The sequence below is a fragment of the Arctopsyche grandis genome, chromosome 3 (assembly GCF_051622035.1).
Source record: "Arctopsyche grandis isolate Sample6627 chromosome 3, ASM5162203v2, whole genome shotgun sequence".
NCBI lineage: Eukaryota > Metazoa > Arthropoda > Insecta > Trichoptera > Hydropsychidae > Arctopsyche > Arctopsyche grandis.
Window position 1 is genome coordinate 9,454,577 of NC_135357.1, and position 12,865 is coordinate 9,467,441.

Sequence of the window (12,865 nt, forward strand, 5' to 3'; positions counted from 1 at the left end):
TTACATAGTAAACAGGATTCACTCTCACATTTAGAAAAAATGTATAACTTTATTAGGTTCTTTTGACGGGGACGAATTAGACGCGGGAAAAAGACGATAATAAAATAAAGAAAAAATCTCGACGGGAGCAGTGGCCCGGACAAGACAGGGAGTACGAGGAAAATTCGGGAGAAGCACGAGTCGTAAAAGGAAATGTCATCCACTTTGTCATAATTAGCAATTTCGGGGGAAATACCAACCCTCTTTTGAGTCGAATCTCTAACTTTCACTGGGCATTTTGGACTAAACTTTCGTTCGTGTCGTCTGCACCGCTTTAACCCTCCCCCCCACCAACCCCCTAATTTTTTTCCTAGGCTTTTATTTATTTTTTCATCCGCCATTTAGGCCGAGTACCGTTATTATTAATGTCGCCGACGGGGTAGAATTAATTGCTTTACGAAATAGTTAAAGTTGCCATTGCGAGATTGCAACCCCTCGTCTTAATGACGCTTTGCTAAACGTATGTCTTCATTAAAATTTTAATAAAATACCAAGGTAAAAATTATTTCATTACAAACCGTACATGCTCATTACTATAATATTTAAATTTAAACATAATTTTAAAGTTTAAGCCAAACTTTAAGCATATCTAAATTAGTATGAGGCCTCTACAAAAATAATTAAATAATATACAGCTCTACTTTTCTCATTATCTCTCAACTTTATATACATTTCTGAAACAAAATTCTATTATCTTACACTACTGAAAATAAATATAACACAAGCACTTTTCTTATAGACTTCATGATTTATTTTTATTAGACGTTGTACTATAATGAATATTTTTTTTTGCTTAAGCTTTTACACTGATATAATCTATAGATCGTCTATGTACAGGAAGCCGGAATTCCCATCATATAAAAAAAGATCATCATCTTCAGAGACACTTTTTCTCAGATATTCCATCGTCAAAAGGCAGATAATTAAAAAATATTCATCCACTGAACTACAATGCCGCTAAAATCACCGATACGCTCTCTTGAAAGGTACTCACACACAAACACATACACACAATCCCATCTACCTTGTACCATTACACAGAGGGGAGACTGTTTAAGCAAACCCTGTCACTGTCAAGACTAAACGACAATCTTAATTTCGCCAAAGTACTAATTAAGAGTGAGAGGTAGACCGGGGAGACCCTGGAGTATCACTCCAGGACAAAGTGTGTCTCCCGAGAAAAGGTAAGCAAGGGTATACTTAATATATATACCGAGGTGTATGTATATGTGAAGTATATAATTTTGGTCAGCCGACGGGATGAGAAGAGCGGATTAATGAATATTCAAAGGGACCAAAGTACCCGAAGCAACTCTCTTTTTCCCTCCGTGTTTCTTTTCTCGAGTGAAATTATCAGAGCAAGGCGACGAAACCACAAGAAACCGACGAAAAATTGTCCACCTTTAATTCAAGACAATTAGCCTGGAAACGAGCGCCACTGGGAAAGTTGAGCCGTTAGCCATGTACCTACTCGTACAAATAAAAATAGCCTTACTTTGGCATCTTAATTACCCCTAAGATCTAATGATCAATATACATCAATATTTTTATATATGTATGCATATAATATGATATAAAGCAAACACCTGGATGTAATTTATTAATAACTGATTGAAAAAATATGATTGTCAATTAATTTAAAACCACCACATTCGATTAAAAGCAGGTGGTTCTTTTGATAGTAATCTTGATGATATCCATTTTTAAATGTGTGCAGCTTTTGGGTAAAATGTACGAATTAGATTGATATATCCGAAATTCTTGATAACAATTCAAGATTTGCTAAATTTTCTCGTTAGTTCCAGATATTAATATTTTTATTTAATCATATTAATGTATATGTACATCATATGTGCCAACACAGGAATTACCCCTAGGCGACATATACGATATATATGTGTCGAACTAAAACGTCTTCAAACATAAAATTACATTGTAGAATATAATATAGACATCTATGGGCAGTCATGAAAACTTTTGATACACTATGTATGTAGGTAGCATTTATAAGATTCAACGAAATCAAGATTCTAATAACTCATATTTTACTCGAGAAACTGAGGGGGAGGATACCGATTTATTAGATCCGTCACGAAAATTAAGCTAGAAAAAGACAAGGTCAATTTGTGTTTTATTAACCACAACTGTCTTGCCAGCAGAGTATTTGGCCGGGACTTGAACCCACAACCTCTTTATTGGTATGCAATAGCTCCACCAATGCACAATGGCTATGTATATGTATACTTTCATTACAAGTGTTTAATTTTGTATCAAAATAATTGCTTAGCTAACAAAAATATGAAAAGTTTCAATTGATCATTCCCTAAGAAAATAGTTCAAATCAATTATATATAAAAAGACTTTTCAATAAGACAAAAATTGAAAAACATTAATCATAGAAATCAATACCAAAGTTTCAAAGTATTTGAAAAGCTGTAAAAACAAAATAGCTTTCACAAAACGATCAAAAAAACATATTGAGAAGACTAGCCCTGATAAATAACACTCATCAATCACAATCTACCGGTCTAATTTTTGCAGAACTTTATCTTTTCTTGAGCTACTTCGCACTTATGTATTTACTTATAAAGCGAAGTATTTTTCACACAAGAAATATATATAACTTTATTATTCAATAAATAAATACGTAAGTAACTCATGACACGAAAAACCAGCATTGGAACGGTGTGCCGAAGATATCGTATTTTAATCATTTTCTGGGGCACCAGCAAAAATAATAATTTCACGTAAACAATTCAGCGTTTAATATGTCAAATTTGAAGCGCCACTCAGAGGCCGGGTCCTTGGCAACCACCACCACCCACCCGGCCACCCACCCACGTTTTAATTAATCTCCTCGAAATTTTCTCATTAGATTAGCTGCGGGCTTTGTTAATGAAATGTTCCATCAGGAGGCAACGGAGCGGGGTCGAGCAAAAGCGGCAGTATAGGAAACGGGACAGGGGGGAGGAGGCTGCGAGGGGGATGTTTGGCTGCGATTGCGGATTCTCAAATGTTCCATCCCCGACATGAAATTGTCATCTCGACTTGCGCAATTTCGGCCAATATTCGTCGTGCAAACTTGAATTGTGCCCCGCAGTGTCGTTGCGTTTAACCCAAATATCGCTTCGACACACGCTGTTATATAAACATTTCAACGAAATATGTATATTACGTATACAAACATACAATGTACATATACTGTATCAAATTCGTTCCTCGTATATATGTTCACGAATGGAAAACAATTATGATATTCTCGTTAGGATAGGGATCCCCTTCGTTTTTTAGACGCTATATGTATCTAGTGCAATGGGGTATTGTCAAGTTTAATTATGAAAGAGGGTCGTTATGCGAAAAAGGGGCGCTTGATTGGAAAATCGATCCACACATTTACCTTTTCTGAATATGAAGATTATACATATTGCATTACAAAAGGTACATATGTGCGACACGCGTTTGCAATTATTGTTGTTCAAGATACTTTTTGCCGCTAATGAAAAATGAGAAATTAATATGCATACATAATAGGACATTAATATTCTATAAATTCTTGCTTCTTATATACGATTTTTTTTTAATTTCACCACCCCCTACCCTTACATTTTCATTGATGAATTTAAAGTACATTTAAATTTTATTTTCGAATTTTACCAATATAACATTCTGAAATGAGCAATCCATTTGTTATACATATGTATATTACGTAGACATATTAATAAATTTATACTTTTATCAACACATACAAACTAGCAACATAGTTCAGTGGTTAACTTATACTACCAACATCTGAGGGGTCATTGGTTCTTGCGCTGATCCAGTTTTGCTGGCCAGACCTTGAATATACATACATACATACATATGTACATACGTGACTCCAAGTCGATCGTTTCCTATAACAGTTTGCCAATTTATAACATTTAATTGTTGAAACTGTTCCTACTAAATTGGCCACCCACCCACGTTTGTGACCATTATTTGAATTTAACTTAAAATTTATATTATATACAGCACATATGTAAAGTTGGCCATAAGTGTCGCCTTGGGGCAATCCCGTAATGACACCACGGTAAAAATAAATTAAAAAAAATATATGCAAATAAACCAGCCGCATATATCAATGGTTAGCATGTAATGCTTTCAATTGTGTGGTCACATGTTCTATCCTGTATTCCACTGGCCAGACCTTGGATATGTGACTCCAAAGTCAATCGTTTCCAATCAGAATTTGCCAATTTATCTGATTTCATTGAAACGGTTCCAACAAATGGCAGCCTTGTCCCATCCCTTTCGCAAAAATTAAAGTTATTCAGCATCTCGATTTTTGCTGATTAGCTGAAATGCTGCACATATTTTTTTTATATATTTTAGTCTCTGTGGCTGTCAATCGTTTGATCATAGATGTTGTGTTTAATAAATGGGTTTGCATAATTAATAATAATTAATTAAGTTTTTGCATAATTAATAAGAGTGTGCATAATTGATTGAATAAATAAATAAAAGTTAAAAATAATTAAGTACATGATCATCAGCATCATTGTTTACAGCCATTTACCACCCACTGGTGTATGAAGACCTCTCATCTATCTCACCTCACACATTTTTTCTAATTTCGTCTACCCATCTTCCTTGCGGCCAATCTTTTACATTCTCTCGGGCACCATTCAAGCACGTCTTTCATCCACTCTTCTAGCTGCGTGACCCATCCATTGCCATTTCAATATTATCACTCTCTCCACTAAATATATTACCCTTGTCATACTTTTCACCCACGTATTCCGTTTACTAACTGTCCTCAGCATACAACGTTCCATACTTCTTTGAGATATCGGACTCGGACTGTAAGCTCTTGGCGTTTTCTAACTTATAAAACATATGCCAGCAGCATGGCTCAGTTGTTTGGTTTTTTGCCTAGAGAGGCACCGGGTTTGATCCCGAGAGTTGACCTCGATTGAAAAGAATTTATTCTGAGTATATCTGTAATGCTGCTGGTCAGACTCGGATATTTGTGTGTATTTGTGACTCCAGGTCAATCGTTTCCTATCAGAGTTTGCCAAGTTTTCTGATTTCATTGTTGAAATGGTTCCCCGATTAAATTGGCGAAAAACCTTCTTATATACTATGTCACAACTATTTTAGTATGATTAATGTAAAAGTTAAAATTAATAGATGTCTCGATAATTACGAATTTTCAGTGTCTCGTAATTCAGCGACTTATGTAATAAAAATGCTGCATTGTTTGTAATTGGCCAGGAAAGCGCATTGGGGTTTACCTGTTAGGCCTTCCTGGTATATTTATGTAAATATATAATAAAATGAAATATTATTCATATGTATATAATTCTATTGAAAATAGTAAAAACTTGATAAATAATTGGTTTAAAATATACTAGGATGAAAAAAATCAACTGTATAATATTTTATATCACGACGGGAAAATGACATAAACGTCTTATGATATGAATTTTTTGACACGAACACATAATACATATAATCCACTGATGTTTTATTCACACCTATAGATAAAGTAATCAATCTTAAATTACTTAATCCGATATTTAATCAGCATGCAAGAAGTGAAACGCCTATAACACCGAAACATCAATCTGTCAAGTGAGTACGACGTACTATTACGTCTGGTAATTTTAAGCGCTCACACATTCTGCACATGACGAGCCAACATCTCGAACTTCGAACTAATTAATACGTCTGACTTGTCAGATAATATTCCCACACCTATGTATGTACCCAGTACTTCCTAACAAACACACCCAAACCCCTACCGTTCACTCCTGATGTATAGCAAAGCGTTAAAGCACAACACACTCGCCCACCCGCCCACTTTCACCCGAACAGTTGCAGAAAAATGCGCCATCAACGTCAGCTAATGCCCGCCTGAATGTTTAATACGGCATTGAAACACGTTTACTTGAGTGATTTGGGTGTTTATCCCGGGGGTGCACCTCCCCCTAACGCCCACCCCTACTTCTTTACCTCGTCGAAGTCGGGAACTCCGCATCTAATGAAAATCGTGGAAAAATGCCTTCTCCTCAGAGGGAGGTGAGGGTTTGCTCTGAACAGGGTCTCGTGGGTGGTTAAATGATGGGGTGGGAATATGGTAGAGGGGGTAGGGGACGGGTTGCTTCAATATTCATTGCAGCCAAGCGTCTCTGCAACAATGTCTGAGTGGCGTTCTCGCTACGGCTGCAAGTACGGCCAATTCGGCAAAAGTGAATAAAACTTAAGGGACGGTGATGGTGGTGGAGAGGCAGTAAAACCTGGGAAGAAAAAGGATAAACGTCCTTTCGGGTACGTCGGCCATTTCTCTAATGACAGTTTCGCTAAAATTGAATCTCTTCGGTCGTTGCGAGTCAATGTTGCCTTTAATTCCGAGCAGCGACAGTTTGGAAGTGTGACGATTTATTCATCGGATTTCGCAGACTCGAACGGTGAAGTATTTTACTATTTAGAGATTATGTAAATCTAAAGGTCTATTTATTCGTGTCCTTGCTGCATTATTTAAAAAATATATTAATAAATAAATGTATGTCCAATTGTACATTTATCATACAGTTGCCAGCGCACAGTATGGCTGTTTGTACCTAAAGATCTGCATAGATACGGAATAGTTCACTATTTCAAAAATAATCTGAAAATTTATTTTAAATTCATTTATATAAGGGTTCAGATATTGTGATATTTTATTACCGATCCATTAACCGAAAGTGGTGGCTTACTTCCACACAAAATTACATTTTACATAGATAAACTTTACGATTGAAATATATTTAATTACCATATTCGTATTCTGTGGAAAAAAAATCACAGAAAAATAAAATTTAAATGATGATACAAAAAAGGTCTTATAAGTGTAGAAATTGACAAAATAAAGATACACGTTTAACGGAAATAAAATATTAGTGTTAAATAAAAAAAAGTATTAAAAAATAAGATAATAGTACAAAAATGTAAAACTTACAGAAGTCTTATAATAATTTCTTTATATGACCAAATATAAAAGGTTGGGGAGTACATATTATGTATTTACATATATTACCTTTAAATAAAAAGAGTTCAAAAGTTCGGTCACAAATATCACCAATTTATTACTGCATTTAATATATTAGTGACTTTAAAAAATATGTACATATGTAAGAAAGTGTAAAATATTAAGTTTATATGAGATGAGAGTAAATTATAGTGAAAAAAGTAACTGTTTAACTGTATAGCCTGTGAGTTAGAATATAAAGGAATGTTTGGATAGCTAGCTGTCATCGCTTCAATCTTTAATATTTACTTAATTTTAATGAGTTCGTTAATAATTTAACTGCTCTAGCTCAAATCTTCATGTCGGAAACATGAACTTATCATGAAGTATCAATCTCGATATTTAAATCAACGTTTATACAAAAGTAATTAATATTTTTGGTAAAATTTGAATAAAATATATTAAAACATACCTTTTTGAGTAATATTCAATAAAAATTCAACAATAAACTTTTTGATTAGACCACAATCTGGAAGTCACAAACGCACTCGGTACAAATTTATTTCGTTGCATAGCACGAGTTACAAATTTGATCAAGCGTGACAGACTTTTGACACCACCAAATTTTTTTTCATTAACATGACATCAAAGTATAAGTATTAAATAATATAAAACGATGATGTTTTAACATTTTTTTTGGGAAATATTAAAATTGTGAATGCCTAGGAAGATCTACAAACGGCCACACTGTGCGGTGTGCCATTTAAGAGCTTATTAAAATTCAGTTCCGATATTCTACACAGATCTTATTGAAAATTCGACGATTGATTCTCAGTCATTAGTTGCAAATAATGAGGTGTTCGAATGCGGTCGAAATTGCTTTTGGGGAGGCGAATGTCGAAAAGAACCCAAGGCAAATTTATCAGAGACCGATTGAAATTTATAAGGGATGCGCGGTCTAGACCCTCGACATCCGAACAACTGTTGCCGTTCGATTTGTTACGGTTTCGGTTTTTCCCATACATCTACTAATACATACATACATACATATACGGAAGCAAAATAACGATGCATCGAGAACAAATGTAAACCGATCTGTTTTGGAAAATGATGCCAATTTTTAGTCAAAATTCAACTACGCTAAAGCGTCGCTTACTGATATACATACATACATAAGTATTGTAATTTACTCTATTGCTAGGAAACATGTTTGTTTGATTAATCAATATAAACATTTTACCGACGATTAGAGCAATATAAGTAATACATTTCTAAAATGTAATTATGTTAGAACCAATTGAATATATGAATCTCATTATTATGGGCCATTGATACAGTTTCAAAATACATGCATTTAAAACCTGTTGTAGATACACTTTCGGGTGATAAAATCACCGTATATTAAGTATTTTTTATTGAACACTATCATAAGTGATTTAAATATATAAAAAATTCACTATAATAGTATCGCAAGCAAGAAAATATAACAATTATACAGTTAACAATTAACAAAATATACCGAGCAATTTAGCTTCCTCTACTTACTGCATAAATACGAATTTAATGCAAATTTCGCAAGTGTGTGCTCGCATATTTCGCACACATAAATACATCACGTCCAGGTATTATTTAACAGAATTAATACGACTTGCTTATCGCGTATTACTTTCGCGCGATATAGGGGAGTGGCGCGCGCTGTAAAATTTGCATAGGTCCAAAACTGGCTGCGTTTTATGTGCATTCTTACCCCCTTGGCATCCGAAAACCCCTTTTACTGTTGCAATTAAACCAGAGCGTTCGTATCCGAGTCTAGTGCTTGCCTTTCCGCCCCCTCCCCCCTCCTCATCCCTCCGGCAGCTGGGGGACGTTTCCAAATCATCTTCTTGCACGTGGACACGTTTGCCAAGGTGGGTCGGTCGAGGGATCGAAAAGAAAACAACGGAGGGATTATGTTCGTTTAATAAAATTTACTGTGACGGGGGAGGGGGATCGGTACGCTAAGGGTTGAAAATGCGCCGTTCGCATCGGTGTCGCATAATTGAGTATGCAGACTCTTGCGCGGCGTTAATTGAATCAATCACAGTTTATTATTATTATTTTCAATCCTATTGTATGACAGTAAGGAGAGCTCTTTCTCTATTAGACATAGATAACACGTACTAAAATATTCATGGAAAAGTAATTTATATGCAAAGGATTATGATAGAAGATATTATCCCCCTAGATTGTCATTCCAAATGCTTTTTTTTTCTTTCGCACAACCTTTGTATTATATTAGATAAATTTAAGTCATTATAAAGATTATATTTATGGTTTAATTTTATCCATTTTACATCTACTGAGAGGCTTATTTATTTTTCAATTTGTTTTTTTCATATGTGCAAATCATATAAGGACAATTTCTTTGAAAAATTTTATCTCAAATTGATTTCATTCATAATTTGATTAAAAAAATTAAAGCTTGAAGAAAAATAGACTCAAAAACTTTAACCTATCAATTGCTCTTAAAATCGTATGATTTGTTCCTTCTTCTTATTTGTATATTTTTATGTATACCTATTGACAGTTTGATTGCTTTAAAAAATGTACAAACGGAGTGTAATTAAATTTTATTTAGTTTTTGAAAGGATTTTTGTCAATTGAATCATCTCTGTTATTAGACAATGGAAACTTATTGGACAACAAACATCAATAAACTCTGATTACATATGTAGGTCGACATAGAAATTTTCTTTCTTTTGTGAACTTTATTATATCAAATTTTACTATTTTTACTAGCCTCTTCTTACTTCGCTTTCGATTTTTTCGGCTGATTTCGTCTCACGAAATTTGGATTCTTATCCAATCGTTTTCAAACTTTGCCATTTTGCTCGGTTTGGTCATAAATATATGTCGAAATCAAATCCGCCATTACGATGGTGAAAAATAATCGTAATAGACACGTGAATCGTAATAGAATTGGTATTGAAAATACTCCATTATCGTTCTCGGTGACGTCTATTTGCCGTGTTTTGTCTATATGCCGTATTTTATATACATTATATAGTATTTTATTTGTGAAAAAATTTTACTTTTAGATTTTTACTGATTTTTATTCACAATCAATCCCTAATCCTGTTTTTATATAATAAGAAAACGTGTGTCTATCTTAAAGACCGTAAATCCTGACCACACTGAAACTTCATGTGGACCAGCAGCGTGGACTAATGGTTAGCATATTATGCTTTCGATCACAGTGGTCATGGTTCGATTTCCACTAGTTGCTGCTGGCCAGACCTTTATTTCTGACTCCAGGTTGATTGTTACCTATGAGAGTTTGCCAATTTTTCTGATATTCATTGAAATTGCTCCAAAAATTCTCCATAGATGCCACTGTCGATGATATTTGTATGAATTCGTATTGTATTAATGTTTGTATCGATAGTATTGTACCTGTATTTCGTCGCTTTGGAGCGATCTGTAAAAGCGAGTGTACATGTTCGATTGAAATAAAATAAAATAAAAATGTTAGTAATTAAAATGTTAACCGTTACGTTGTAATTTTTTCATCATTGATAATTTATGCGAGTAATTCTAATAGCAATAAGATATAAAATTTTCTAAGGTAAACAAATTCGGTTTCCTTGAGTTTCATACGATAGCAATTTTACTTGACAACTAAAGGCTATCATATAACATTACGAAAAACAACAGATCACCAACAAAACAATATCCAACAGGGAAAACACAAACTGCTCTTGCCTCATTAAAGCCTCCTCACCTTGAACAATTACAACAATATTCCAAGGTCCTACAGATTTCGCTGAGAGAAAAGGGTAGTTTCAGACGAAACCCATCCCAACTCCTCCCTACACTAAACCCGTTCCACCCGAGAACAACAAAGAGTCACTTTAATGAATATCCTCTGCTGGCAAAAGCCCGTAAGTGCGGCGCGCGCCACTTGCTAGCGATCGTAAATTATCGGTTTAAGGTGGTTGGTAGCGGTTCCACCCCCGCAGTCGTACCTGCCGGTCCTCTGGGATATTTCAGGGGTGAGTAAGCGCGGATAATGGGCGGGGGAGGGTGCGATATTTTAAATTCCAAGGGACGGGGAGGATCCCTCCCACCGCCACCCCCATAGGGATATTAATGATGTCGAATGTGTTCGCGGCTTTGCGTCGGATCAAGGTGAACCAGCCGCATCCCATCGGTGACGTCACCCAAGGGTTGCTTCTGCCGAGCATAAGGGATGTAAAGTAGGTGGGGTTCGATTCGAAACTGTTACAATTGTCCGTTCGGAGGGATGGGGGACGGTTAATAAGCGAAGCACTCGAGGGTGAAATTTACAATGGAATCATTTATTAACCGGGACGCGTCTGTCTGTCTCTCTGAATCATTCTTGATCCAGTTTCGGGTGGGTCGGTTGTATAAAGTGTCACAACTCAGATGTTAATTATTCTTTTACCTACTTATACAAATAATACTATCCCAAGATCCTCCATATTGAAAATATATATTTTAAAACAAAACTTTGTGAGACTGGAGGTTTTTTTGTACATTTATAAAGCTTGGCTAATCCACTTGGTAGTTTACGAGAAAAATATCTTAAGAAAAATTAAAATGAAGAGATATGTATATATATGTACATATGTAATATATAATATAAAAGTAAGTAGCCGTTCTGGTTGGTCAAAAATTTTAAGCAACTATATAGTCGCGATTCAAATTTTCAATACCAATTCTACATTTCAATGGAATGATATTTATAGTATCTTTCAATGTATGTTCTTGGACATTAAAACATTTTCCAAAGTGCCTAAAAAAACTTGTTCAAAATCGATACTGGAAAAATGAGAGTAAGAATCTCAGCATATGAAATTCCTCATTAAAACAAAACTTAATTGATACGTCCTATATGATAAAGTATTAAACTATAAGTACTATTTTACATATACATACATATTTTAATAACTACTTACTTAGGATCAAAGAAAATAACAACGCAAGCAAATTATGATTTGGAATAGTTTATGAGTAATAAATTTAATTACAAAATATATATAATCAGGTGAATTCCATACCTTATAGCTGAAGATATTAACTATTCTCCTTGTGATTCCATCCTCATTCTGGAACAATATAAATAAAATTTTAACTAATATATTTTTGAGGCAAAACTTAAAGGAACTGTCATAACACTAAGCACTTCTACTTCATCTCTCAATTTAAATTACTTCATCCATTGCGTCCCATTCTAGTGAGAACGGCGACCATAGAAGGCCACGTCGAATAACTTTTACCTCCCGGCATTGTCGGGCTTTTCTTCTTTATACATATTTATATCCGGAGGCTGTGTTTGAAAAGACTGTATTGTCGAGATAGTACAGATTAAAGGCCGAGAAAAGCAATCAAGATGGAAAAGCCTGTTTGTTCGCCGAAATTACAAAGATTTTTCACGTGAATTGAATAATTATATATTTTCCCGCATTATAATAACACTGGTGCATTTCCATACAAATTACGCAATTCGCAATCCACCCCCGTTATTAAACACACCCTTAATTGCGTATAAATTTTTCCCAAGAATACAATATTAATGAAATTAAACAGCAAACACGCGTATATAAATACGAATTATGAACCTACTGCTGAACTTAACGCTGGAACGATCATAAGACACTTTCAAACAATTTCTATGAACGACTGATCAAAGCATTTTTTTTTTAAATATTATATATGTATGTAACTTAGATTCATTATATAATAAAAGATCAAATAATAATAACAGATTTTCAATTGAAATATACATAGATGTATTTTGCGTTCTAACAAGCCGTTTTTATACAAATCCGAACAATA

The 12,865-nt window shown here is 34.5% G+C and overlaps 1 protein-coding gene across 1 annotated transcript in view; it reads right to left on the reverse strand.

Annotated features, from left to right (window-relative positions):
- Sema2a (Semaphorin 2a) overlaps positions 1-12,865 on the reverse strand; it is a 512,925-nt gene that overhangs the window by 319,068 nt on the left and 180,992 nt on the right. The window contains exon 4 of the mRNA XM_077428031.1: positions 12,088-12,135. The gene's annotated coding sequence lies outside the window, so the exon portion shown is untranslated. The remainder of the gene's footprint in view (positions 1-12,087; positions 12,136-12,865) is intronic.